At 37.2% G+C, this 26,907-nt stretch overlaps 2 long non-coding RNA genes across 2 annotated transcripts in view; both read right to left on the reverse strand.

Moving 5' to 3' along the window:
• Positions 1–24,889, reverse strand: part of LOC110744139 — a 50,247-nt gene extending 25,358 nt beyond the window's left edge. Inside the window, exons 1-2 of the long non-coding RNA XR_002524344.2 lie at positions 19,615–24,889; positions 14,366–14,446 (exon numbers count right to left, since the gene is read on the reverse strand). This is a non-coding gene — a long non-coding RNA (uncharacterized LOC110744139). The remainder of the gene's footprint in view (positions 1–14,365; positions 14,447–19,614) is intronic.
• LOC103887594 overlaps positions 1–26,907 on the reverse strand; it is a 116,564-nt gene that overhangs the window by 54,469 nt on the left and 35,188 nt on the right. The window lies entirely within an intron of this gene.

The following is a 26,907-nucleotide window of genomic DNA, read 5'->3' on the forward strand; positions in this document are numbered from 1 at the left end:
AAATGTATTGCAAAAAGATCATTTCCTAGACACATAGTCATCAGGTTATCTAAAGTCAAGATGAAGGGAAGAATTTTGAGAGCTGTGAGGCAAAAGCAAGAGGTAACCTATAAAAGAAAACCTATCAGATTAACAGCAGATTTCTCAACAGAAACCATACAAGCTAGAAGGTACTGAGGTCCTATGTTTAGCCTCCTTAAACAAAACAATTATCAGTCAAGAATTTTGTATCCAGTGAAATTAAGCTTCATAAATCAAGGAAAGTTACAGTCTTTTTCAGACAAACAAAAGCTAAGAGTATTTATCTTTACCAAGCCAGCACTATAAGAACTGCTAAAGGAAGCTCTAAATCCTGAAACAAATCCTTGAAATCCACCAAAATAGAATATTCTTAAAACATAAATCTCACAGCACTTATGAAACAAACAAAAAAACCCAAGATATTCAGGTAACCAATAGCTCGATGAATGGAATAGTACCTCACATCACAATACTAACATTGAATGTAAAAGGCCTAAATGCTCCATTTAAAAGATACAGAATGGCAGAATAGATAAGAATTCACCAACCAAGTTTCTGTTGTCTTCAGGAGACTGACGTGACACATAAGGACTCACATAAACTTAAGTTAAAGGGGTGGAAAAAGATATTCCATGCAAATGGTCACCAAAAGCAAAGAGGAGTTGATATTAGTTTATCAGACAAAACAAACTTTAAAGTAAAAGCAGCTAAAAAAGACAAAGAGGGACATTATGTAATGATAAAAGGACTAGTCCAACAGAAAAACATCATAATCCTAAATATATATGCACCTAACACTGGAGTACCCAAATTTATAAAACAATTACTACTAGACTTAAGAAATGAGATAGACAGCAACACAATAATAGCGGGGGACTTCAATACTCCACTGACAGCACCAGACAGCTCATCAAGACAGAAAGTCAACAAAATCAATGGACATTAGAACAAGTGAATTTAACAGATATACACAGAACATTCTACCCAACAACTAAAGAATATACATTCTTTCATCAGCACAAGATAGACCATATGAAAGATCACAAAACAAGTCTCAACAAATTTTAAGAAAGTTGAAATTATAGTAAGTACTCTATCAGACCACAGTGGAATAAACTTGGAAATTAACTCCAAAATGAACCCTCAAAACCATACATATACATGGAAATAAAATAACTCCTGAATGATCATTGGATCAACAAAGAAATCAAGAAGAAAATTTAAAAATTCTTTGCACTAAGTGATAATGGTGACACAAACTATCAAAACCTGTGGGATACAGCAAAAGTGGTGCTAAGAGCATTAAATGCCTACATCAAAAAGTCTGAAAGAGCACAAGTAGAGAATTGAAGCATCAAATTCTTTTTAGACTAAAGTTAGCATTAACTACCAGCTGGTGTTAATTTCTGCTTATACTTAGAGCGCTCAGAAATTGTATAATTTGTGTGATCCTTGTTAGTTTAGCAGCATTTTGTCCTAGCTGAAACATGATAATGAGATTTTAAATTTTTTTTTAAAGGAGCTCAGTGGTTAAAAGTCAGCTTACTTAAAATGCTAACATACAAGATGTGTGTGTATGCGTGCATTTGTGCGTGTTTGTATTTTAAGGACTTTGTTTTTGTTTTTGTTTGCTTGTTGGTTCTTCTCTCTTAAGATCTTGCTTGTTTTTTTGAACAATTTTTTTTCTTCTCAGTTGACAGAATTTTGTTTTCACCTGATTTTTTGACTAAAATAGTTATTGCAACAGAGGCTACTTTCAGGTTTTTAAGGAATAATGTAGTTTAGACACTCAGAAATGTCTTTGTTTCAAAAAAATCTTTTAAGTGCGCTGTGAAAGTATCTCCCTCTAGCACCACCAGACATTTTCTCTTTGTATTTTAGAATGTAAATTTTGCTATTTGATTATCACCTGAGTTGTTTCCTTTAATATGAAAATTTAAGGCTATTTAGCTGACAACTGCTTACGGTTGTAAAACAGGTTTATCAAGAATCTGAAAGTCTAAGAAAAAAAAGTGGGAGGTCTTTATAAATCTATAAAATGTATCTCTACTGGCATGCCTAATATGTCTATGTATTTATATGTTGTGTACACAATGTTTCACTACTAAGATATAAAAGAGCTCCAATTGGCTTTTAAAAAGTGCTTAAATGAGATACTAAAACAGTAAAGACTAGTCAAATGCCTTTTCAAATTTATGTGGTTTAAGTAAAATTTTTAATAAATAAGCTAGCCTTAAAATTATTGGTAAAATAATATTAGAAATGTCTTAAGGATTTCCAGCATATGTTTTGGTTTGCATTTATTAATAAAGCAATTTCATACTTGTCCCTGCCAAATACTGTAAGGTGTCAAAATTTGACACAGGGGTTACAAAACTATAAACCCAGTCTAAAACAGAATGATCTTTGCTTGTGTAATTTTTAATAAATAAGGCATTGATATCAGTTTAATGAAAATAGCTGCATCTTAAATTTAGTAAGATTACCATAACTTCTAATCTTGTGGCTTTAAGCAGTCTAGTCCACAGGCAATAAGGAGGCTTGTTTTGGGAAAGTACTGTTATCATCTTTGTTTCAAAGCTAAACTACAAACTAAGTCCTTTCCAAAGTTAGTTCAGCCTATGCCCAGGAATGAACAAGGACAACTTAAAAGTTAAGAGCAAGATGGAGTCAATTAGGTCAAATCTTTTTTCAGTCTCAGTTATAATTTTTCAATGGTGGTTTCATAACTTTAAATGATGATGATCACAGTTTTCATAAATAATCTAGGTAATCAATTATAATAATTTGGTAAATGTAATGAGGTGAATACTTGTAGATAAACTAAATTCATAATTTCTAAATTCGTAATTTAGAATGCAAATTTATATTAAATTAAATAATAGATATTTCATTATTTGGGTATTTTCCGATAATTATATATTGTAGGAAAACATTCTTGCTAAAAAAGAAAAAAAGGTGTGTCCTTTTTTAAAAAAGGTGAACAAGTTTTGTCTAATTCAAAGATTATTTAAAGGTTATGTGTAAAACAAGATAAAAGGAACCAGAAAATAAAAAGAGATCCAAAGAAAGTTATAAAAATAAAGAGGTATTTTTTGTGGTAAAAGAGCTTAAAGAGAAATAATTTTATATGAGAAAGAATCATGTATGGTAAATTTAGTCCTAAAATAAAATGATTGTTTAAGAAGGAGGGATGTTCAGGACAAAACAGAAAGTCCAAGCATGTCATGAGTGGTTGGTGCAAGTCACAATAGGGGATTTATATTAAAAAATATTTAATGTGATCACGTTGTCATATTGTTATTAAGTTTTGGTTTGCTTAGAAGAAAACTGATATTAAAATTTTTTTAAATTAGGGTTATTACATCTATGTATCTCCCTTTGTGTGCTTTTAAAGTCCTTATGACATTGAGTTACAGGACTTTGACTCCTGGATCTAAAAATGACACCAAGTGCTGCTAAATCTTAAACGTTGACAGCAATTAAAGCCTCATCTTCAGGCCCCATAGAAGGTGCCAATCAAAATAAACTACATTCTTGTGACACAGGGCAAGAAATTAAAGCTATTCAACTCCTCAAGGCCCAGGGACTATTGTGGAAGAGGTGGGCACATAAGATTGTAAGGGCCAATTTTGAGATAAAATAAGTTCAATTTTTCTATAAATTAATCATTAATGTCAAGGGCATATTGATGTAAGACTGACATATGGGTCCCTCTGTCAGATTAATGATATTTTCTTGAAGCATTAACTAACTCTTTAATACGGGTTACAAAAGGCTTATGGAAATTATATCTTATGGTCAAGATTAAAATGTTACATATTAGTTATAAAATTTTGAAAAACAAATTTGATTGGCTGCATGTTGTTTTTATTAGGACTCATTGTTTGGAAAATTAAGTCTCCTCTCTCAAAGAATAAAAGTTTTAACCTTTTCTTTTTTTTTAATTTTTAGAGTTATCACTTTGGTTAAATGAATGATTTATTTTATAATGACCTCTGATCCTATTTTGTGATATAGTAATAATAATATAAGAATCTATTTCTTAAATTATTTATTTTACAAATACCTCTGATCCTATTTTGTGAAATAATAATTATAATTCTTATTATTCTTATTGCAAATAACTGTTTTGCCATAAGTTAAAAATAATCACAAATAGTTTCCGAATTCTGGAGAAATCAACTGGAGAGAAATATGCTCCAAATTTTGTTCATAAGAGTATACTAAAAGCTGTGAATGATGTGCTTTCCTTTAAGGAATCAAACTTCACTTATGGAGCCAATGAAGCCCTTGGAAAAACTGGCCTCATTTTGTGTACACAGTCCACGTACAGGGTTTCTAACCTGTGGTAACTAAAGAATGCCACTTTCTGACAGGCTCAGAAGTCCCAAGTTTATCTTGAAACCTCAAGAGAAGAAAAAATTCACCCAACTCATAGGTATTTGATGACACAAACCTGTGACTGGGCTTGGCTTTAAAAATTCTTATCTGAGGTTTTATAAATTCCACCAAAGCCATTTTAAAAGTCTATGTAAAAAAATAATTATTCTTGCTTCACCATATGCAGATAGTTAGGCCAACTGTAATAAAGCAAGCCAGTTCTACCATGATTTGTTTTTAGTAGAAATGGAAAACTGGAGAAAGAAAAATTATGTTTCAAAACAATAGTATACCTGTTGTTACATTCTAGTCTTGCCTAATGTTTTTTCAATTTTTATTATTTTCTACAGTATGAGCCAAATTCTAATTTTTCTTGGCTACATGTCTTCAAAATAATGTTTTCAATTTTTTCCTTCTTTTTTTCCATTTTTCTTAATTTTGAGTCACTGCAAAATAAGTTGTGCTTTCTTAAAGCCCTCCGAACTGAAGCCAGAGAATATAAACTTCTGAAGAAAACAGCAGCAGCCTATTTACATACATAAGCCACTTTCATACCTGCCTACTAGTGTATGGACTTCAGAGTAATGTGGCCTAAATCAATTTTTCCAGGATTATTCTTTTGTTTGTTGTTGTTTTTCCTCCCTTCCTCCCCACTGTTTCTCTTTACAGGACATGGGACTTCACAACCTGCCAAAAATTACCTTTTGAGACCTACCCATCTAAAAATTAACTGTTCTAGCAATGAGAGATTGGATGAAACCTGAGACCAGAGACTATTTTCTTGCAAAATGCTTTCTTCAAAGTATTTTTTAAAAGAAAAAGGGGAAAATAAGAAAGGAAAATATCTTGGGCCCCCAGAATCACTAGGTTAAAAACAAACAAACAAAAAAAATCTCAAGCTGGAAACTGCTTAGGGCAAAACTGCCTCCCATTCTGTTCAAAGTTATCTTTCTGTTCACTCAGATAAATGCATATCCAATTGCTTCCTTTGGAAAGACTAATCAGAAAGTCAAAATAATGCGACCATTTTTCTCTCATCTATCTGTGACCTGGAAGCCCCCTCCCCACTTTGAGTCTTTCTGCTTTTGCTTCAATTTGTCCCACCTTTCCAGACTGAACCAATGTACTTCTTAAACATATTGATTGATGTCTCATATATGCCTAAAATGAATAAAACCAAGCTGTGCCCCAACCACCTTAGGCACTTGTCAGGACTTCCTGAGGCTGTGTCACAGTTGTGTCCTCAACCTTGGCAAAATAAACTTTCTAAATTAACTGAGACCTGTCTCAGATTTTCTGGGTTCACAACTTTATGATCAAAAGCCTCAGCAAATTTTGCATAGAAGGGACATACCTTAAAGTAATAAAAACCATCTATGACAAACTCACAGCCAACATTATACTGAATGGGGAAAATTGAAGCGATTACCCCTGAGAACTGGAACAAGACAAGGATGCTTACTCTCACCACTTCTATTCAACATAGTGCTGGAAGTCCTAGTCACAGCAATCAGACAAGAGAAAGAAATAAAGGGCATCCAAATTGGTAATGAGGAAGTGAAACTGTTGTTGTTTGACAATGACATGATTGTATACCTAGAAAACCTTAAAGACACATCGAAAAAGCTCCTAGAAATGGTAAATGAATTCAACAAAGCTTCAGGACACAAAATTAACATACACAAATCAGTAGTGCTGTTATACACCAACAGCAACCAGGCTGAGAATCAAATCAAGAACTCAACACCTTTTACAATAGCAAAAAGAAAAAGAAAAAAAAAAACCTTAGGAATATACTTAACCCAGGAGGTGAAAGACCTCTATAAGGAAAGCTACAAAACACTGCTGGAAGAAATCATAGATGACCCAAATGGAAACATCCCATGCTCATGGATAAGTAGAATCAGTATTGTGAAAATGACCATATGGCCAAAAGCAATCTACAAATTCAATGCAATTCCCATCAAAATGCCACCATCATTCTTCACAGAACTAGAAAAAAACAAAGATGAAATTCATATGGAACCAAAAAAGAGCCCAAATAGCCACAGCAAGACTAAGCAAACAACAAATCTGGAGGTATCACATTACTCAACTTCAAGCTATACTCTAAGGCCACAGTCACCAAAACAGCATGTCACTGATATAAAAATAGGCAAATAGATCACTAGAACAGAATAGAGAACTCAGACATAAAGCCAAATACTTAGAGTCAATTGATCTTCAACAAAGCAAACAAAAACAAAAACAATAAAATGATGAAAGGACACCCTGTTCAACAAATGGTGCTGGGATAATTGGCAAGCCACATGTAGGAGAATGAAACTGGATTCCTCATCTCTTACTTTATACAAAAATTCAACTCAAGATGGATCAACGACTTAAATCTAAGTCTTGAAACCTTAAAAATTCTAGAAGATAACATTGGAAAAACCCTTCTAGACATTGGCATAGGAAAAGACTTCATGAACAAGAACCCAAAAGCAAATGTAACAAAAGCAAAGATAAATATGTGGGACTTAATTAAACTAAAAAGCTTCTGTACAGCAAAAGAAATAATCAAAAGAGCAAACAGACAACCCACAGAGTAGGAGAAAATCACAATCTATACATCTGACAAAGGACTAATATCGAGAATCTCAAAGAACTCAAACAAGTCAGCAAGAAAAAACAAACAATCCCAGTATTTTATTGAGGATTTTTGCATCGATGTTCATCAGGGATATTGGTCTAAACCGAATCCAGCAGCACATCAAAAAGCTTATCCACCATAATCAAGTGGGCTTCATCCCTGGGATGCAAGGCTGGTTCAACATACACAAATCAATAAACGTAATCCAGCATATAAAAAGAACCAAAGACAAAAACCACATGATTATCTCAATAGATGCAGAAAAGGCCTTTGACAAAATTCAATGGCCCTTCATGCTAAAAACTCTCAATAAATTTGGTATTGATGGAATGTATCTCAAAATAATAAGAACTATTTATGACAAACCCACAGCCAATATCATACTGAATGGGCAAAAACTAGAAGCATTCCCTTTGAAAACTGGCACAAGACATGGATGCCCTCTCTCACCACTCCTACTTAACATAGTTTTGGAAGTTCAGGCTAGGGCAATCAGGCAAGAGAAAGAAATAAAGGGTATTCAGTTAGGAAAAGAAGAAGTCAAATTGTCCCTGTTTGCAGATGACATGATTGTATATTTAGAAAACCCCATCATCTCAGCCCAAAATCTCCTTAAGCTGATAAGCAACTTCAGCAAAGTCTCAGGATACAAAATTAATGTGTAAAAATCACAAGCATTCTTATACACCAGTAACAGACAAACAGAGAGCCAAATCAGGAATGAACTTCCATTCACAATTGCTTCAAAGAGAATAAAATATCTAGGAATTCAACTTACAAGGGATGTAAAGGACCTCTTCAAGGAGAACTACAAACCACTGCTCAGTGAAATAAAAGAGGACACAAACAAATGGAAGAACATACCATGCTCATGGATAGGAAGAATCAATATCATGAAAATGGCCATACTGCCCAAGGTAATTTATAGGTTCAATACCATCCCTATCAAGCTACCAATGAGTTTCTTCACAGAATTGGAAAAAACTGCTTTAACGTTCATATGGAACCAAAAAAGAGCCCGCATTGCAAAGACAATCCTAAGTCAAAAGAACAAAGCTGGAGGCATCATGCTACCTGACTTCAAACTATACTACAAGGCTACAGTAACCAAAACAGCATGGTACTGGTACCAAAACAGAGATATAGACCAATGGAACAGAACAGAGTCCTCAGAAATAATACTACACATCTACAGCCATCTGATCTTTGACAAACCTGACAAAAACAAGAAATAGGGAAAGGATTCCCTATTTAATAAATGGTGCTGGGAAAATTGGCTAGCCATAAGTAGAAAGCTGAAACTGGATCCTTTCCTTACTCCTTACACGAAAATTAATTCAAGATGGATTAGAGACTTAAATGTTAGAACTAATACCATAAAAACCCTAGAAGAAAACCTAGGTAATACCATTCAGGACATAGGCATGGGCAAGGGCTTCATGTCTAAAACACCAAAAGCAATGGCAACAAAAGCCAAAATTGACAAATGGGATCTAATTAAACTAAAGAGTTTCTGCATGGCAAAAGAAACTACCATCAGAGTGAACAAGCAACCTACAGAATGGGAGAAAATTTTTGCAATCTACTCATCTGACAAAGGGCTAATATCCAGAACCTACAAAGAACTCAAACAAATTTACAAGAAAAAAACAACCACATCAAAAAGTGGGCAAAGGATATGAACAGACATTTCTCAAAAGAAGACATGCATACAGCCAACAGACACATGAAAAAATGCTCGTCATCACTGGCCATCAGAGAAATGCAAATCAAAACCAAAATGAGATACCATCTCACACCAGTTAGAATGGCAATCATTAAAAAGTCAGGAAACAACAGGTGCTGGAGAGGATGTGGAGAAATAGGAACACTTTTACACTGTTGGTGGGACTGTAAACCAGTTCAACAATTATGGAAAACAGTATGGCGATTCCTCAAGGATCTAGAACTAGAAGTACCATTTGACCCAGCCATCCCATTACTGGGTATATACCCAAAGGATTATAAATCATGCTGCTATAAAGACACATGCACACATATGTTCATTGCAGCACTATTCACAATAACAAAGACTTGGAATCAACCCAAATGTCCATCAGTGACAGACTGGATTAAGAAAATGTGGCACATATAAACCATGGAATACTACACAGCCATAAAAACGGATGAGTTTGTGTCCTTTGTAGGGACATGGATGCAGCTGGAAACTATCATTCTCAGCAAACTATCGCAAGAACAGAAAACCAAACACCGCATGTTCTCACTCATAGGTAGGAACTGAACAATGAGATCACTTGGACTCGGGAAGAGGAACATCACACACCGGGGCCTATTATGGGGAGGAGAGAGGGGGGAGGGATTGCACTGGGAGTTATACCTGATGTAAATGATGAGTTGATGGGTGCTGACGAGTTGATGGGTGCAGCACACCAACATGGCACAAGTATACATATGTAACAAACCTGCACATTGTGCACATGTACCCTAGAACTTAAAGTATAATAATAATAATAATAATAATAATAAAGAAAAAACAAACAATCCCATCAAAAAGTGAGTCAAGGACATGAATTGCCAGTTCTCAAAAGAAGATATACAAATGGTCAGAAAATATGAAGAAAATGCCCAACATCACTAATAATCAAGGAAATGCAAATCAAAACCATAATGTGATACCACCTTATTCCTGCAAGAATGGCCATAATCAAAAAATCAAAAAATAATAGATGTTGACATGGATGTGGTGAAAAGGAAACACTTTTACACTGTTGGTGGGACTGTAAACTAGTACAATCACTATGTAAAACAGTGTGGATATTCCTTAAAGAACTAAAAGTAGATATACCATTTGATCCAGCAATCTGTCTCCTGGGTATCTACCCAGAGGAAAAGAAGTCTTTATACAAAAAAGATACTTGCACAAGCACATTTATAGCAGCACAATTTACAATTGCAAAAACATGGAACCAGCCCAAATGCTGATCAATAAATGAATGGATAAATAAATTATGGTGTATATATATATGTGTGTGTGTGTATATATATATATATATATATATATACACACACACACACACACACACACACACACCATGGAATATGACTCAGCCATAAAAAGGAATAAAATAATGACATTTGCAGCAACCTGGATGGAATTGGAGACCATTAGTCTAAGTGAAGTTACTCAGGAATGGAAAACCAAACATTGTACATTTTCACTCATAAGTGAGAGCTAAGGTATGAGGACACAAAAGCATAAGAATGATACAATGGACTTTTGGGACTTGGGGGAAAGGGTTGCGGGGTGAGGAATAAAAGACTACATATTGGATACAGTGTACACTGCTTGGATGATGGGTACACCAGAATCTCAGAAATCACTACTAAATAACTTAATAATGTAACCAAACACCACCTGTTCCAGAAACACTGGACAGAATCACTTATGGGAAAGCAAGATGGAAACCTGGAAAGCATCCTCCAGTCAGAGAAAGGTTAGGATTAGGAAACTCCATTGAGAAGTGGAGAGCTACCTGATGCCCACAGAGGTCAAAGAAGCACCAGTAAAGCCTTCTTCATCCTGGATCATTTGCTTATAAGTGCTTGCAAAGCAATAAAAAGGAATGGCTTGTTCTCTTCTCCAGTATTAGGGTTAGCTTAGGATAACAGGTTAATAGGCCCCCTGAAAGAAAAATGCTGGAGCAGAGTGTAATGTGTTCCAATGCTCCAGTATTCCTCAGAGCAGCAGAGTGTAAGAGACATACTTATATGGCAATATAGTTTAGCCCCAAACCATACTGTGCCTGGGTTGTGCCCAGTCCCAGAACCATGTTCTACCTAGAGAGGTAAACTCTAGGAATATGTTCACAATTGTTTCCTTCATGTGAAAGCCAATAAATGCATTAGGGGACTTTAAAAAAGCTTTTCTCTTGTTTATGAGGAAGATAAATAATTGAATTTGAGTTTAGGGCCTCAGTTTGGGGGCAGATTTTAAAGATTGGTTCCATTCCCACTGAATTTGCAGCGACAGTGAAAGAGCACACACACATGCCTGCACACATACACATATGATGGCATTTTGAGGATGCCAGCCTATTATTCACCCAGGATGATTCCAGCTAAATGAAGGGAACAGGAAGGAAACAGTTTCCAGAAGACAGAGGTATACCAAAAGGAAGCCACCGCTTTGGGGAAATTGAAAAAAGGTTAGTGAAATTACACAGACGGGCTACAACACTCTTCATGAATAACACATGAGCAAACTAAAAATAAGACAGCCCTCCATAATGCTGTGTATTTATGAAGCAATAGAAGATGTAAACAGATCACTTATTGGGGCCATCTTAGGCTAGTTGAATGGCTATCTCATTAAGGGAAGTATTTGGTATTTGCAGATATATAGACGGGGCGGAGCTCCCATTGAATGATATAATTCACGTTTGACATTTAAAGTGGCATATTGAAATCTTTTAGAAGGACTGTAGTAATTCTATCTCATCACAATCTGTGAAATGACTGAGGACCAGTATACTCATCTAGACAGGTGACAGGCAGGATTAGAGGAATGAGACAAGCCGAGCTATAAAATTTCCTTTTACCTCCTGTCCACAAAGGTCTCATGTCTATTTAGGCAGAGGTTGTAGATCTGTAGCCTAGCCTCTGGTGAGAATTTCTGTTGCCTTTGACCCCTCTACAGTCCTGGGTTAAAGAGTCAGATTAGTAGCCAACATTTTAAAACTAGGATATCACTGGAATTTCCAACTTCTCTGGTTGAAATGGAAAGACCCAACAACATCAGGCTTGTGTTTTTGCATGTCTATAATTAATTGGAGTTCAGCAGCAACTCCCACATGAAACTGGACATGTAGTTTTTGTTTCCATAGGTCCTCACCTGCTTTACTTCATTTATAGACTTTCCATTTGCATTTGTAACCCCTGATTTGGAGACATTTAGGCATGCCTGTCCTTTTACCACCGCTGTTGTTGCTTTATGGGGAAATGTGGGGAGGTAAGGTAATCCCAAAGTGCTGGGATTACAGTGGTAAGCCACCATGCTTGTCCAGAAAAATATTATTAATTCAATTTTACAAATATTAATTTAATACCACAAATCGCTATGCAAGGCATATGGGAGGGAGGACACATGGGAATAAGGGCATGAGAAACAAAAGACATGGTTCTTGCTCCCAAAAAATCCAGGAAAGGCCATTAATATTTATTTAAAAAGTAGTGAATTTGAAACGGAAACATAGTAGTACATATAAATAATTTGCAATCACTTGCTAGATTAGAGGAAAAGAAAATTACATGCTATCGGATTTCATCATGAAAACTGTTTTCTGTGGATAAACAAAGATAATAAGAAAATGGTGAATACTGTCAGTTTTCTGAAGGAAACTTTTGAGTAGTTGTAAAGAGGTTGATAGTACTTGTTCCCTTGGAATCATGCTTCTTAAGGTATTTTTAAAATAGTTTGAACCATTACATTCTTTTTCTGTATTTCTTTTTAGGGACCTAAAGAGGGTGGAGTGGAGGCAGAAGACAGAAGTAGGCAGGGAAATAGGAGAAAAGAGTAAAAAGAGAGAATGATGAGAAAGGGTTAAAAAGGATAGCATATGTGTTAAAAGTAGATGTTTGAGTTGAAACTAATTGACATGAAAGAGAAATTGAGAGAGAGAGAGAGCAGCTGCTTATGTGTTCTTCATTTGAATATTGATGAAAATGCTATAGACACTTCTCTTATCAAGACCAACAATACCTTCACATTGGTGAATCCAAAGATCAATTCCTCAGTTCTCATCTGATTTCTTAGAGCCATTTGAAGTGGATAATCCTCCCATCCTTTAGAAATACTTTGGCTTTCAGGACACCATACATTGCTGGATTTTCTAACTTACCGGTTGCTCCTTGTCCATTTCTTCTGCTCATGTTCCCAATCTTAGTGCTAGGGGACTCTGAAGGGTCATTGCTTGGGCTCCTTTGCTTCTCCACAGACCCTTAGGGATCTAATTGCCTCATGGTTCTAAATACCATCTGCATGGTAATACACCTCAGCCTTGAACTTCAGACATTTGGATCCACAACATACTCAACATCTCCACTTGACTATCCCATAAGTGTCTCAATTTTAACATACACAGAAATAAATTTCTCATCTTTTTTCTCAAAGTGGCTTCTCCCTCAGTTTTTTCCACCTCAAATAATGGAAACTCCATCCATTTGGTTTAGGCCCCAAACCTTAGAATCATCTTTCACTCATTTGTTCCTCTCATCCCAATAATCTGAAAATTATTTATGACCTTAAAAATCCAAATTCATACTACTTCTCACTTCCATCACGTGTCATGTTTGTATAAGCCAGCGTTATCTCTTCCCTGGGTTATGGCAATAACTTTCAGACTTTCATTCTTATCTCAGCAACAGTCAATCTTCAACACACAAAAAAAGATAAATTATTTTCATCTAGGAGATCACATACATTCTCTGCTTAAAACCCTGCAACAGCTCCTCATCTTACTTGGAGAAAAATTTAAAGTCCTTAGAATGGCCTCCACGCCTGTAAAACCTGGTAGCCCATTATCTTGCTGAGTTCATTTCCAAAAATTCTCTCTGCTCACTATATTGCAACCCTACTGCCCTTTTTGGTATTCACCGAACATTCTAGACAAGCCACTGCCTCAGGCCCTTTGCATTTACTGTTCCCTATGGTTAGATTGCTTATACCATAGACACGTATTTCCATTATTTGCTCAAAACTTAGCTTCTCATTAAGACCTTTCTGAACCACTCTATTTAAAACTGGACTTTGTCAACCTGCAAGTCACCTCCAATCTCTTTTTTCTTAAAATCTTTCTCTAAAGCACTTATTACTATATTACTCTTTTAATATGTAATATCTTCATTTTGCTTGTGTTTTTTTACACCTCCACTAAAATGTAGGCTTCCCAAAGGAAAGCATTTTGTCTGTTTTACTCACTGCTCTATCCCCAGTACTCAGAATAATATTTTACAAATAGAGGTTCAATAAAGATTTATTAAATTAATGAATGAATAAAATGAGGAAGTAGTAGTGTGACTAGTTCTTGGATCACATAGCTGCCTCGTTTAAATTCCAGGCAGCATCATGGCTTCAGGAGAATCAGTTTCCTAAACCATTGCTATGGTTGGAATGTGTCTCCCAAAATTAATGTGTTGGGACCTTAATCCTGAATGCCACAGTGTTAGGAGATGGGACCTTTTGGGGAAGTGTTTACATCATGAGGGCTCCACCATTATGAATGAGTTAATGCCATTATAGAAGGATTTGGTGAGGGAGTGTGGTCCCCTTACCTTTCTATCTTCTACCACATAAGGACACAGCAAGAAGACCCAATGCCAGCACCTTGATCTTGCACTTTCCAGCCTCCAGAACTGTGAAAAATAAATTTCTATTCTTTGTAAATTACCCAGTCTCAGATATTCTGTTATAGCAGCACAAATGTAATAAGACAGCCATCAATTAGGATGCAGGAAGAAAGTGCAGGGCAGATTCCAATGTGTCATCATACTAGAACACATTTGGCCTTTTTCATTCTTTTTCACCTGGTGGTGTGCCTTGCTCTATTCCCTCTCCACCCACCCCCCTGCTGTGGGGACATATTCATAAACTGAGAGAAAGGTAGTTGGTACAACAGTTAAGGGTGATGTGGGAGTCCTGCCACTTGCTTATATAGCTTTCTTGTGCTCTCTAGACTTGCTTGTGTCTGATACCAGTGGTACCACTTCCATCTTATGAGGATTTCTGTTGAGCCCTCTGACCCTTATGCCTTGATGGGTCTGGTGAGCCAGCCCCGGATGGGCATTCATGTCACATGGCCAGTTGCTGTATCATATCTAATACTGTATCTGTAATAGGGTTCAATAGCATGCAAAGGAGCTGCTTTAGAATGGCCTAGAGTTCTCTGCAGTATATAGAATGGCCTTGCTACAAATACAGACCTACGTTTCTCCTAATACAATTTGCCATAAACTCTACATAACATACATTCTTAGCACAGGTACGTCTAATACCATAAGGTTTGGTAAGTCCGTGCCCCAAGTGTCAGGGTTGCTTGTATCCTGTCTTAGATTTTTTTCAGATCCCTTTCCTGCTCTGGGACCCATTCAAAGCTGGAAGTCTTTCATGTCTCAGTAAATGAGGGAAAAGAGTCTTTTCCTTCCTTCCTTCCTTCCTTCCTTCCTTCCTTCCTTCCTTCCTTCCTTCCTTCCTTCCTTCCTTCCTCCCTCCCTCCCTTCCTTCCTTCCTTGTTCCTTCCTTCCTTCAGATGGAGTGTTGCTCTGTTGCCTGGCTGCAGTGCAGTGGTACAATCTCGGCTCATTGCAACCTCCGCCTCCCGGATTCAAGCGATTCTCCTGCCTCAGCCTCCCGAGTAGCTGGAACTACAGGTGCCCGCCACCAAGCCCAGCTAATTATCTGTATTTTTAGTAGAGATGGGGTTTCACTATGTTAGCCAGGATGGTCTTGATCTCCTGACCTTGTGATACGCCCGCCTCGGTCTCCCAGAGTCTTGGGATTACAGGCGTGAGCCACCGCGCCTGGCTGGAAACAGTATTTCTAAGTGTGGAATACATTACATCCAGAGGCTAGAAAAACCTACAAGGCATTATGCTTCCTTCATAGTTGGTGCCAGAGGGCTGGGGAGAAAAGTTATGAGATGCTATAATTTGTCATTTACTTTGGTGGGGAAGTCCCAGCATAACCCAGATCATTAGACTCCAAAATATGTTCTTCAAGTGTCAAGCCCTTGAATATTCATAAGGTTTATCATTCTACCTTTTGGAGCATATGTGTCTTACCAAGGCTTTGTAGCATACTTCCACTTCTTATTCATACCATATAATTGACATATGTCATTGACTGAGAGGACTCATGTTCTGATCCAGGCACATATGGTTCAGGTCCCTTCAGACTATATCTTTTTTCTCTCTGTCTTTTATTGTTATTTTTAAAAATAATTTTAAGACAGCATCTTGCGCTGTTGCCCAGGCTGGAGTATAGTAGCACAATCACAGCTTACTACAGCTTTGGTCTCCCAGACTCAACTGATCCCTCCACTTTAGCCTCTCGAGTAGCTGGCTAAAGTGACTACAGGCATGTGCCACCACACCCAGTTAATCTTTTTTATTTTTTGTATAGACGGCATCTCACTATGTTTCCCAGGTTGGTCTCGAACTCCTGGGCTCAAGTGATCCTGCCACCTCAACCCCTCAAAGTGTTGGGATTAGAGATGTGAGCCAGTTGGAAAAGAAGTATCTGACAGGTTAATATCAAGATACAATATGGCTGAAATTGTAATTTGCCCTACCACATATATATCTGGCATTGCAGCTGCAATTGCAGCTACTTGTTGAGTTGAATTTTGGGTTATCTATTCTCATCCTCCAGGATCCATTTGGTTTTCACAGGGGCATATCTTGGTTGGAAAAGGGGGAAAATACAGTTTCTTAGTCTTCTACTTGGTTTTTCCCACTGCAATAGTTCTTATCCCCACAGCCCATAGAAGCAACATATAGGTTCTGACAATTCTCAGGTGTATTTATTTCGATTATACGTTCAGGGTCTGGGAGAATGACCAGGAAGTAGGTCCATGGACCCCAGTAGACTCATAATAGGCAGGACCTGGGCCAGAACTGCATTTATTACATGACTCCCATCTAGCCCTACTCTAACAGGTATCCATGATGATACTCTGGGTCCCCAGATATCAATGTTAATTTAGACTCTCTTTCAAACAGTTCTTGAAATATTTGGATATTTATCTTTTTCCAATGTAGAATTATTTGAGTAAATGCCTTGAGATTCCTTTATGGATGAACTGATGGAATCATTATCAAGTAACTTTCCCATGGTATTGTGGAATCTTTTTCCCTGGGGATATGACCTTTCTGTCAGTCAATATATTCTAGGTTTGGGAATGGTTCCAGTCAGGATATTGGACAAAAGGTTGTAAATTTTTATTGGGGTATCTACCATCAGCCTCTTGATCATCTGCCTTTGATTTCTTCTCACTGTATAATTCGAATGATACCCTCACATGATGCCCATCTATCTTGGAAATATTCTATTCTATTTACCAACTTCATTGTAATTTTCAGCTTAGCCTCTTTGACTACCACTTTGACCTTACTAGATATTATGAGAATGGTATCCTCCTTGCTTTTGTAATTTAAGTGGAGCCACCTGGCTTCTAAGAGCTGAGGATCCTCTCATCCTCATTGTTATCAGGGAGCCCAGTTCTTTAAAAGAATCTTTTGCTGCCCTGGTCTGCCAAGGACAGCTGTCACTGAGCTTAAAGCAGCTTTCAGTAGCACGTTCCTTATCACTTTGGTAAATAGATTTTCCTCTATTCCCTTCCATGGGGCATTATTGACTTGTGCCTTTTCTGGGTTTATGTAGAATATCCAGCCTAGCAGGCCTTTTGATCACTCCCTCCACCATCTGTCACATTTCTACTTCATTAGGTACTGGCTACTGCTTTTTCCAGGCTACCAAGAGCCATCCTAGCAGCGAATTAGTACTGTCTCCTGGGGTTCTTGATGGGGTGTAAATCCTGTATCACAGGACAGTGCTCACATATTTGATGAACTCATCCTTTTCCAGCTTCTTTTTCTGTTCTCCTTAATACAGAATCTTTGGGATGCGATCTCATATAAACTTTCCTGGCTCTTGCTGGCACATGCTAGTGAAATACTGCAGTTTCCTTGATATATAGCCCTCAGTTTCTCTTAGCAGACCCAGACCTCTCCCAGGTGTATTGTATTGTAACTTTTCCCGTGATCCAGTCGGCAGGAGGGAAAGCAGGTAGATCATGATGTGTGCCATTTTGCATAGCAGAAGCTTGAGCATCTTCTTCAAACCAAAGTGGCATGATGAATTCAGCATTTAAGAGAGAGGAATGGACCATTTATGAATGACTAAAGGGCTCAAGAGAAACTGAAGGAACCTAAAGATTCAATATTTTCCAATGCATCAGTCAATATGCTCCCATCCAAGTCTTAATGTCCTACTCCTTCCTGATCAGGACACTGCCCTTACTGTAGCAGATATGCTGGCATTGAAAATTCAGTCTTCTGTGCAGTTTTGCCTCTGTGAGGTCCTCAATGTTTTTTGTCCTCTGGCTGTAAGAGATGAGTATTTCTTTTTATATTATCAAGGAGGCCCTCAAGTTTTCACACTTCATCTTACATTGGTGATATTTCACCCTTAGACTTTCATTTTCATCTCAATTCTCCATTAGTGGGAATTTTAACAAGTTCTCAAAATTGCATAACCAGTGATAGGATTCTTACTCTGAGGCTAGGTGATCCTTCTAAATCTCATCTTATAGTTGTGTTCCTGGAACCACTTTGACAGATACTGTCTCAAGTTGACTTCCTCAGGAGACAAACTCCAAGATGTTGAGATTTGCATGCACGAGGTTAATTGAAGAATGTGTTAAGTAACAACATCTCTGATGAGTGAGAGTTGCAGAATAGGGCAGAGGAAGAAGTAGAATTGTGATGCGGTTGCAAGAGAGGCCTCAGTTGACCCTATGGTGCGATATGGAGCTGTGCTCCTCTTTATAGTTGTCCTAACTGAGTGAAGACCCTTCCTACCTCAGCACCATCAGTTATTGGATGCAGCTGCTCCCTGAGAGTGGGATGTGTAATATTTGATGAGGTAGCTTATTTTAGCCTAGAAGAATTCCTGGAGAGAAACTCAGTTTTGAACTACCATCATTCTACACTTCTTGCAGCCCCAGGAATGAGTGTCTCAGTCTTGAAGGAGTATTTGGGCAGTAAACCACAGAGTCTGCCTCTGTTCCCAATAGAGACTTGTTCAGTTAATGAGTGAATAGTCCTTTTTGGGTTATAATTGATTCCTTTTAAATTCTTTACAGCAATTAGCATGTCACCTTTAATATCATAATTACTTGATCAATATGTATTGAATGAACAAATGAAGGAATGAATTTTAGGACTATTATCCATCAGTGGCCATACGAGGCCTTAGTTAATATATTGGAGGTTTTAAATATAATCCTTCTGCATTGCAGTTTTCCAAAATGTGCTACTGTTACAATGAAGGGTGACGTGGGTTTACCATTTGTGTGAAACAATGACTGAAAAAAGTCACTTTGAAATGTGGTGGTGTGAGTAGACAACAGTTGAACCCAATTTAATTGCTGTTCTGCTCTTCAGTCATGACGTCAGACCCGTGAGTGCCTGGTTGATGTCAATTCATTGACATGTACCGCCTCAGATAGACGCTGAGTCTTGCTTGCTGTGGAAATGCCTAACAGCTTTATTCTGAATGCTTAAGAGTATACCAGAAATGCTTTAAAATCCTTTCTTGGAAACAGATTGTTGGTAACTGCCTTATTTCCCCTCGAAATACATAGTTTGTCACCACACGCTTTAATTCTTCATTAAACAATGTCAACATTCCACTTGGTAGGAATAATTGAACCCTTTCCTTAGGTGTAATTATCCTGATGAGGGAAATTAGTCAACATAGTTACTTATGAAGGAGCCCTGCATTTGGAAGGGATTCAACTTACATGTACTATGTGGTAGAAATTTAGCTTGGCACTAGATTCAACTCAGCAATAAGTACAGCCTCACTGAGGGTTCCTTGGTTATTTGGTTGGCTTTTCCTTTATTCCTATAAAGGTGATGTCTCAGGAACATCTAGCACAAAGAACATAGCATGAATTAATCCCAAAGCATACATGCTATGCAGACACAAATTATGTGTACATATTATTTTTAAAAGTAATGAAAACACACATAAGAAATTAGATTTCTAATTTTGCTTTATTCTCTCCTGCCTGTTTGCCATCTTATTAAACCTTCAGATAATGTTGTACATCCACATAAATCTCTCCTATGTCATCAACATTTGGAGTTTGGATTTCACTAAACAAATATACAGTGAAGCAACTCTTTATTGGTTTGAGATCTGAAGCAATTTGTGAGGATGAACACTTCCTTTCAAATATTAAACTTTTTAAGCGATACCCAGACCATTCTCTTTCTGGGTAAAGAGGTAAATAAATTAATTCAAAGGCTTTTAAATCTCCATTGCTAAATTTTCTGGGGTGACAGGAATGCTCTATATCTTTATAGGAATTTGGGTCAAGCAGGTGTTTGCAATTGTCAAAATTCAGCTAATGATCACTTTTACATCAAAGAAAAAGACTCAAGACACATATTGAACTCCAATGCTATGTATTCTGAAGAATGTATGGAGAAGTACTGATGTCTGCAATGTAATTTGAAATACATCAAAAAATAAGATGGGTTGATGGATGAATAGAAAGATAGGTAGATGGAGAGTTACATGATAAAACAAGTAGAGTGAAATATTTATGGCAGAATCCAGGTCACATATATAGGTGTTCTATGTAAAATTATTTAAACTTTTCATTAAAAAAACTAGAAAAAAATTGCCACTGGCAGTCCTCCTACAGTGCCATTGAAGCAAACTTTGATCAAAATGGGCAGCAAGCAAATTTATCCACTGTTTATTTGGTACTTATCCTGGCAAAGCTGGTGCTGAGAATGATATTTTGCTGGAAGTCCATACTTAGTCTTACTCCACCCTTCACTGTGCTAGTGGAGCAGCTTCATCCTTTCCTTCTGATTCTTATTCCAGCAGGTAGAATGTGAGCAAGTGCATCCCAATGCTCTGGGATTCATTGATTCATTGATTGACTCAATCATCTATCCTTACGTTCATCCATCCTCCACCCATTTATCCAACTTCCCTCCATCCATTCATCCATCCATCCATCCATCCATCTATCCATCCATCCATCCATCCATCCATCCATCCATCCATCCATTCATTCTTCCTTCCTTCCATCCATATCTACTGTATTTGTGTCTTTGGTGCAAGAAATTTTAAAGGTTATCAAGACAGAATTCTGCAATTAGGAAAAAAAAAAAAAAACTTATGGTGTCATGGGGATGTTAACATCGAGTCACTATTACTGAAAGTTCCACTCTGACCTTGTTTATTCACTCTGTCAGACAAAATCATTTCAAAACCAGAGATGTGATATGAGATATATGAAAATATACTTGTTGGCATCTGGAACACTTCAAAAGTGGTGCTTTTGATTTTCGTGGCTATTTCCAAAGCCACAAAATATTCTAGTCATGAATAAAAAGCCAAGGCTTTCCTGTGGGAAACTTTAGAGGAAATCTAACAAAACTTTTCTCAATTGGAGTAAACCATTATATACTACTTAAAAGCATTTTAGTAGCATATAAAACCAAGCTAAAGCCTCTGAAAATCATGAGACCAAATCAAATGTTAAGTTTAGAATAGTCCCAACTGAATGCGTCTCACCCAGGTCCTGCCAAGGGAGTTACTGCTTCCTCCAGGGCTGTCTCCTTTTTTATTGGTTTTAATTAAGTTTTACAGGATAAATTAGTTCACCATATTTGGATAACATTTGCACACACACATGAAAAGTCTTCTTCTTTTTTTTTTCCAAATAAGTACTTTATTGCTGAAATAGCAGTCTGTGGGATTCAACTACTATTAAAACTCTAGTCAATAAAATGGTCCAATGTAGCAGGAGGGAGAGAAGATGAATAAGAGAGTCAAAGAGAAAAAAGCAGAGCAGAGGAAATGGAAAGGAATAGAATACAGAAGAGGCAAGAAGAGAACAGAGAAAAACCAGGGAATGTAGGTGAAGCCATAGGGCTGTAAATAAGTTGGCTCCCTTAGTAACAGCCAAATGTGGAAAACTTACTGGCAGATATCAAACAAGTCTCTGATTCTCTTTGCTGCCACTCTGTAGTCAATAAACTGCTAGTTCAAAGTCTTCCTATCTTATTGTTTGCCATTGGAAATAAAAGTGCAAGGTACTCTGTAATCCTAAGAACCAACGATCCAGATTCCCATTCTTGGCCCTTCTATATCATCTAGAATAGAAAAAATATTTCTTTTAGCTATTCAGCTTTGGTATTAAAATGCTTGGATATTTTCCTTCACCTGTATTTACCTCAGCTCAGGTATATAATTAAAAATACAAACAAATGAACAAAAAACTTTGTTGCACCAAAGATAGAACTAGAAGCTTACAGCCATAGGTCCTTCCACATGATGGTGCTCATCTTTCTGTTTCTTATTTTCTGTCTTAAAAACTGGAGTGGCTGTGACTGGGGTTTTAAAATGATTTAGTTGATCATACATACACATTTCTGATGGCATCACAGGATTTTAATGTTGGGAGCTATTTAAGTTACATGGTGCATTTCGGGTGTTAAAGATGAAGAGGGTATTGCAATTTGGTTATTCCTGGATGCGAACTCAGAGCTAGAGATGAAGGCAAAGGAAATTTTTTAGTGAATGTTCATGTAATTGACATCTGTGTAACGAAAGAGAAGGAAGGAAGATTGGTCATAGGGAGAAGTCAGGCTGTGGTGAAGTCTCAATCAATGTCTTAGCCAACTCACAGGGCTCTGGAGCTGAGAGGACACTCCACAGCTGTTCCTTTTTCGGACCAGGGCTGGGCTTTTATGCTCCTGGATTGACCAGTCATTGGACACTGACTCTTCTATCAAAGCAGCATACTGTTCGGTGAAACAACGCTCTTTAGCAGAGGCACTTTCTGAAGAGGGCTGACAACTGAGGTCACCAGCAGCACTCACAGCAGCTGCAGGTATAAATCCTGCCTTCCTAAAGGGAGAGTTTCTGGCACATTATGGCATTCACTACAGGGGGTATTTTTTTTAATGTTTATGTCCCCTGGTATGTGGCATCCATAATTCTGCTTGGTTCTTTGAGCCACCTCATAAACGTACAGTTCAGTACTTTTTTCAGTCACAGCTTGGTTCTCTGAGCAGCTATAGCTGCAGCTTCAATTTTCCTGTAGCTTATCTTTCACCTTTGGTTTGAAATTGAGAAAGGCCAATGTGTCTCGTTGGAGAAATTCCACCTGCTCTGATTCCTAGACCAGGAAGGAGCAAACTATGACGCATCAATGAGCAATGTGAAGGTTCTGGATTGGTTTCCACTAATTTTTCTGATCTGTTTGCTAGTGCAGAAATAGATGAGGGTTACTTTTCAGTTTCCTGCTCATAAAGAATGTTAATATGAGTTTCAAGTCAATCCACTGGTGGATCTATATATTTTCCTTAGAGAGCTTAAGAAAGACTCACTAAATAATATTCTTTTTCACCCATCAATCTGTGTTAGGAAGATGTATGACTGCTATCTAAGGTGCTGTCAGTGTGTTATTTTCCATGTTCCTCTTACATGTCAAATATAAAAATACAGCCTGTCAGTGTAAGGGTGATATGGGGCATTGTTCACAGAGACTGTGAAAAATCCTGTAGCGCTCCCTGATTCATCATTTCAACAACCTAATCATTTCATAGCCCCATCTAAACAAAACAGTTAAGGGCATTCCAACTTAGAGGGTACTGAATCCGGCTCGATTCAGAAAGGAAGGAAAAATCCTAAAGAAAAAAAAAATGTTCTAGAGAAAATAAGAGAAGCCTTGTCTTAGCCTCCAATTTCAGAGTTACGGATCTTTTTCCAAAGGTTGTTTATCAGTTAATTATTCTCCCCCGCACCTTGCACCCTGACATTTTGCCGAAGTGGCCGGGAGGCCTCGTTAAATCAGAATTTCTACTTTCGGCTCACCTGTCACAGCTAAAGGCTCCCTCAAATGCATTGACATCGATTAATATTTAATGATTGAATAGTAGAAATATTGGCTCAGCACTTTTTTCCTTTTTTTCCCTTGAATTGGAAAAAAGAGCCTTTAGAATGGATTCTACTTTATATATGCCTAGCTCTAAATTTTTACAACGAGAAATTTATGTTTCCCTAGAGAAGGAAAATGACAGTATGTGCTCCAGGAAAAAGGCTTGACTGCGATGGGGAGAACTAACATTTAATGAACACCTGGTCTTTGCTAGGTAGTGTATGAAGTAGTTTTCATAGTTCATCTCTAATACAGCACCACTACAAGGTGGATATCATTATTTTTATTTTACAAATGAGGAAACAGGCTCAGAGAAGTTAGTGAACTTGCCTGAGGTCCTATATTCAAAGGCACAGTCAGTATTTGGATCATGAGTTGTTTGGTTAAATCGCGGATACCCTTTTCAAACAATTGTTGCCTCCCTGGGAGACAAGAAACGTGAGGCCCATTAAGTCAATGCCCTAAGGATTTGACTCCAGCAATCATTTTGGGTCTCTGTGACTCAGTTTTCCCATCTGCTAAATGGGCTATAAGCTCGATCTTGAATTCTAGTTTGGATTCTTTTAGGAAAATTTTATTCCAGAGCAAGTAGAAAAGTATATAAAAATGCTAGGAAAAATTACAAAATGTATAGGATACATTTTCAGGGAGATCTATTGTCATAACAATGGCAGTGCAGAAGTAGTATGCAAAAGGGAAAGAGTGGGCTTTGGATTCCAACAAACCTAGATGAAGTCCTGCTTCTGTTACAGTGCAGTCACCTGGAGCATGTTTTGTAACCTCTTCAAGGCTCTCTCTCTTCACCAATGAAATAGGGATAATAATTCTTTCTTCTCAGTATTTTTATGAAACATAGACTAGAGAAAGTGTTTAAGGGGTCTAAAACCATGTTTGGCACATAGAAGGCAACTGTGAACTCACAGATTGTTGTTATTATTAATATTGTTAATATTAATATTGTTATTGTTAGTATTGAAAAGGACATAGCCATTATATCAACTTTCTTTTTTATTTCCAACTTTTAAGTTCAGAGATACATGTGGACGATGTGCAGATTTGTCACAAAGGTAAATGTATGTCTCGAGGGTTGGTTGTACAGATTGTTTTATCACCCAGATATTAACCTCGTATCCATTATTTTTCCTGTTTCTCTCCCTCCTCCCACCCCCCACCCTCTGACAGGCCCCAGTGTGTGTTGTTTCCCCCATGTGTCCATGTGTTCTCATCATTCAGCTCCAACTTATAAGTGAGAACATGCAATATTTGGTTTTCTGTTCCTGTTTTAGTTTGCTAAGGATAATGGTCTCCAGCTCCATCCATGTCCCTGCAAAGGACATGATCTCACTTCTTTTTATGGCTGCATAGTATTCCATGGTGTATATGCACCACATTTTCTTGATGTAGTCTATCATCAATGGGCATTTAGGTTGATTCCATGTCTTTGCTATTGTGAATAGTGCTGCAATGAACATATACATGCATGTGTCTTTATAATAGAGTGATTTCAATTTATATTCCTTTGGGTTTACAGCCAGTAATGGCATTGCTGGGTCAAATGGTATTTCTTCTTCTAGGTCTTTGAGGAATTCCCATACTGTCTTCCACAATGTTTGAACTAACTTACCCTCCCACCAACAGTGTAAAAGCATTCCTTTTTCTCCACAACCTTGCCACCATCTGTAGTTTTTTGACATTTGATAACCACCATTCTGACTGGTGTGAGATGGTATCTCATTGTGGTTTTGATTCACATTTCTCTAATAATCAGTGACATTGAGTTTTTTTTCATGTTTCTTGGTCACATGTATGTCTTCTTTTGAGAAGTGTCTGTTCTTTTCCTTTGCCCACTTTTTAATTTTCTTTTCTTGTAAATTTAAGTTCCTTATAGATCCTGGATATTAGACCTTTTTCAGATGGATAGCCAGTAAAAATTTTCTCCCATTCTGTAGGTTGTGTATTTACTCTGTTGATTCTTCTGCTGTGCAGAAGCTCTTTGGTTTAATTAGATCCTATTTGTTAATTTTTGCTTTTATTGCAATTGCTTTTGGCATCTCCATCAAGAAATCTTTGCCCATGCCTATGTCCTGAATGGTATTACCTAGGTTTTCTTCTAGGGTTTTTATAGTTTTGGGTTTTACATTTAAGTCTTTAATCCATCTTAACTTTATTTTGGTATATGGTGTAAGGAAGGGATCCAGTTTCTATTTTCTGCATATGGCTAGCCAGTTTTCTCAGCACCATTTATTAAATAGGGACTCCTTTCCCCATTGCTTTTGTCAGGTTTGTCAAGGATCAAATGGTTCTAAGTGTGCAGTCTTATTTCTGAGTTCTCTATTCTGTTCCATTGATATGTCTGTTCTTGCACCAGGACCGTGCTGTTTTGGTTACTGTAGCCCTGTAGTATAGTTTGAAGTCAGGTAGCATTATGCTTGCCTCTTTGTTCTTTGTGTTTAGGATTGCCTTGGCTATTCAGGCTCTATTTTTAGTTCCATAAGAATTTTTTTAAAGTTTTTTTCTAATTCTGTGAAGAAGGTCCATGGTAGTTTAATGGGAATAGTTTTGAATCTATAAATTACTATTGGACGGTACAGCCATTTTCCCAATTTTGATTTTTCCTGTTAATGAGCACAGAATGTTTTTCCATTTGGTTGTGTAATCTCTGGTTTCTTTAAGCAGTGCTTTGTAGTTCTCCTTGAAGAGGCTCTTCACTTCCCTTGTTAGGTTTATTCCTAGGTATTTTATTCTTTTTGTGGCAATTGTGAATGGGAGTTCATTTGCAATTTGACTCTTGGCTTGCCTGTTGTTAGTATATAGGAATGCTACTAATTGTTGTACATTGATTTTGTATCCTAAGACTTTGCTAAAGTTGTTTATTAGTTAAAGAAGTTTTTGGGCTGAGATGATGGGATTTTCTGGATATGAGAACACGTCATCTCCAAAAAAAAAAAAAAAAATACTTTGTTTGACTTTTTCTCTTGTTATTTGAATATTCTTTATTTCTTTCCCTTGCCTGAATAGGAGTGGTGAAAGAGAGTAACTTTGTCTTGTGCAGTTCTCTAGTTCTTTCAGATGTGATGTTAGGTTGTTAACTTGAGATCTTTCTAGCTTTTTATGTGGGCATTTAAT

Source organism: Papio anubis, chromosome 11 (assembly GCF_008728515.1).
Source record: "Papio anubis isolate 15944 chromosome 11, Panubis1.0, whole genome shotgun sequence".
Lineage (NCBI taxonomy): Eukaryota > Metazoa > Chordata > Mammalia > Primates > Cercopithecidae > Papio > Papio anubis.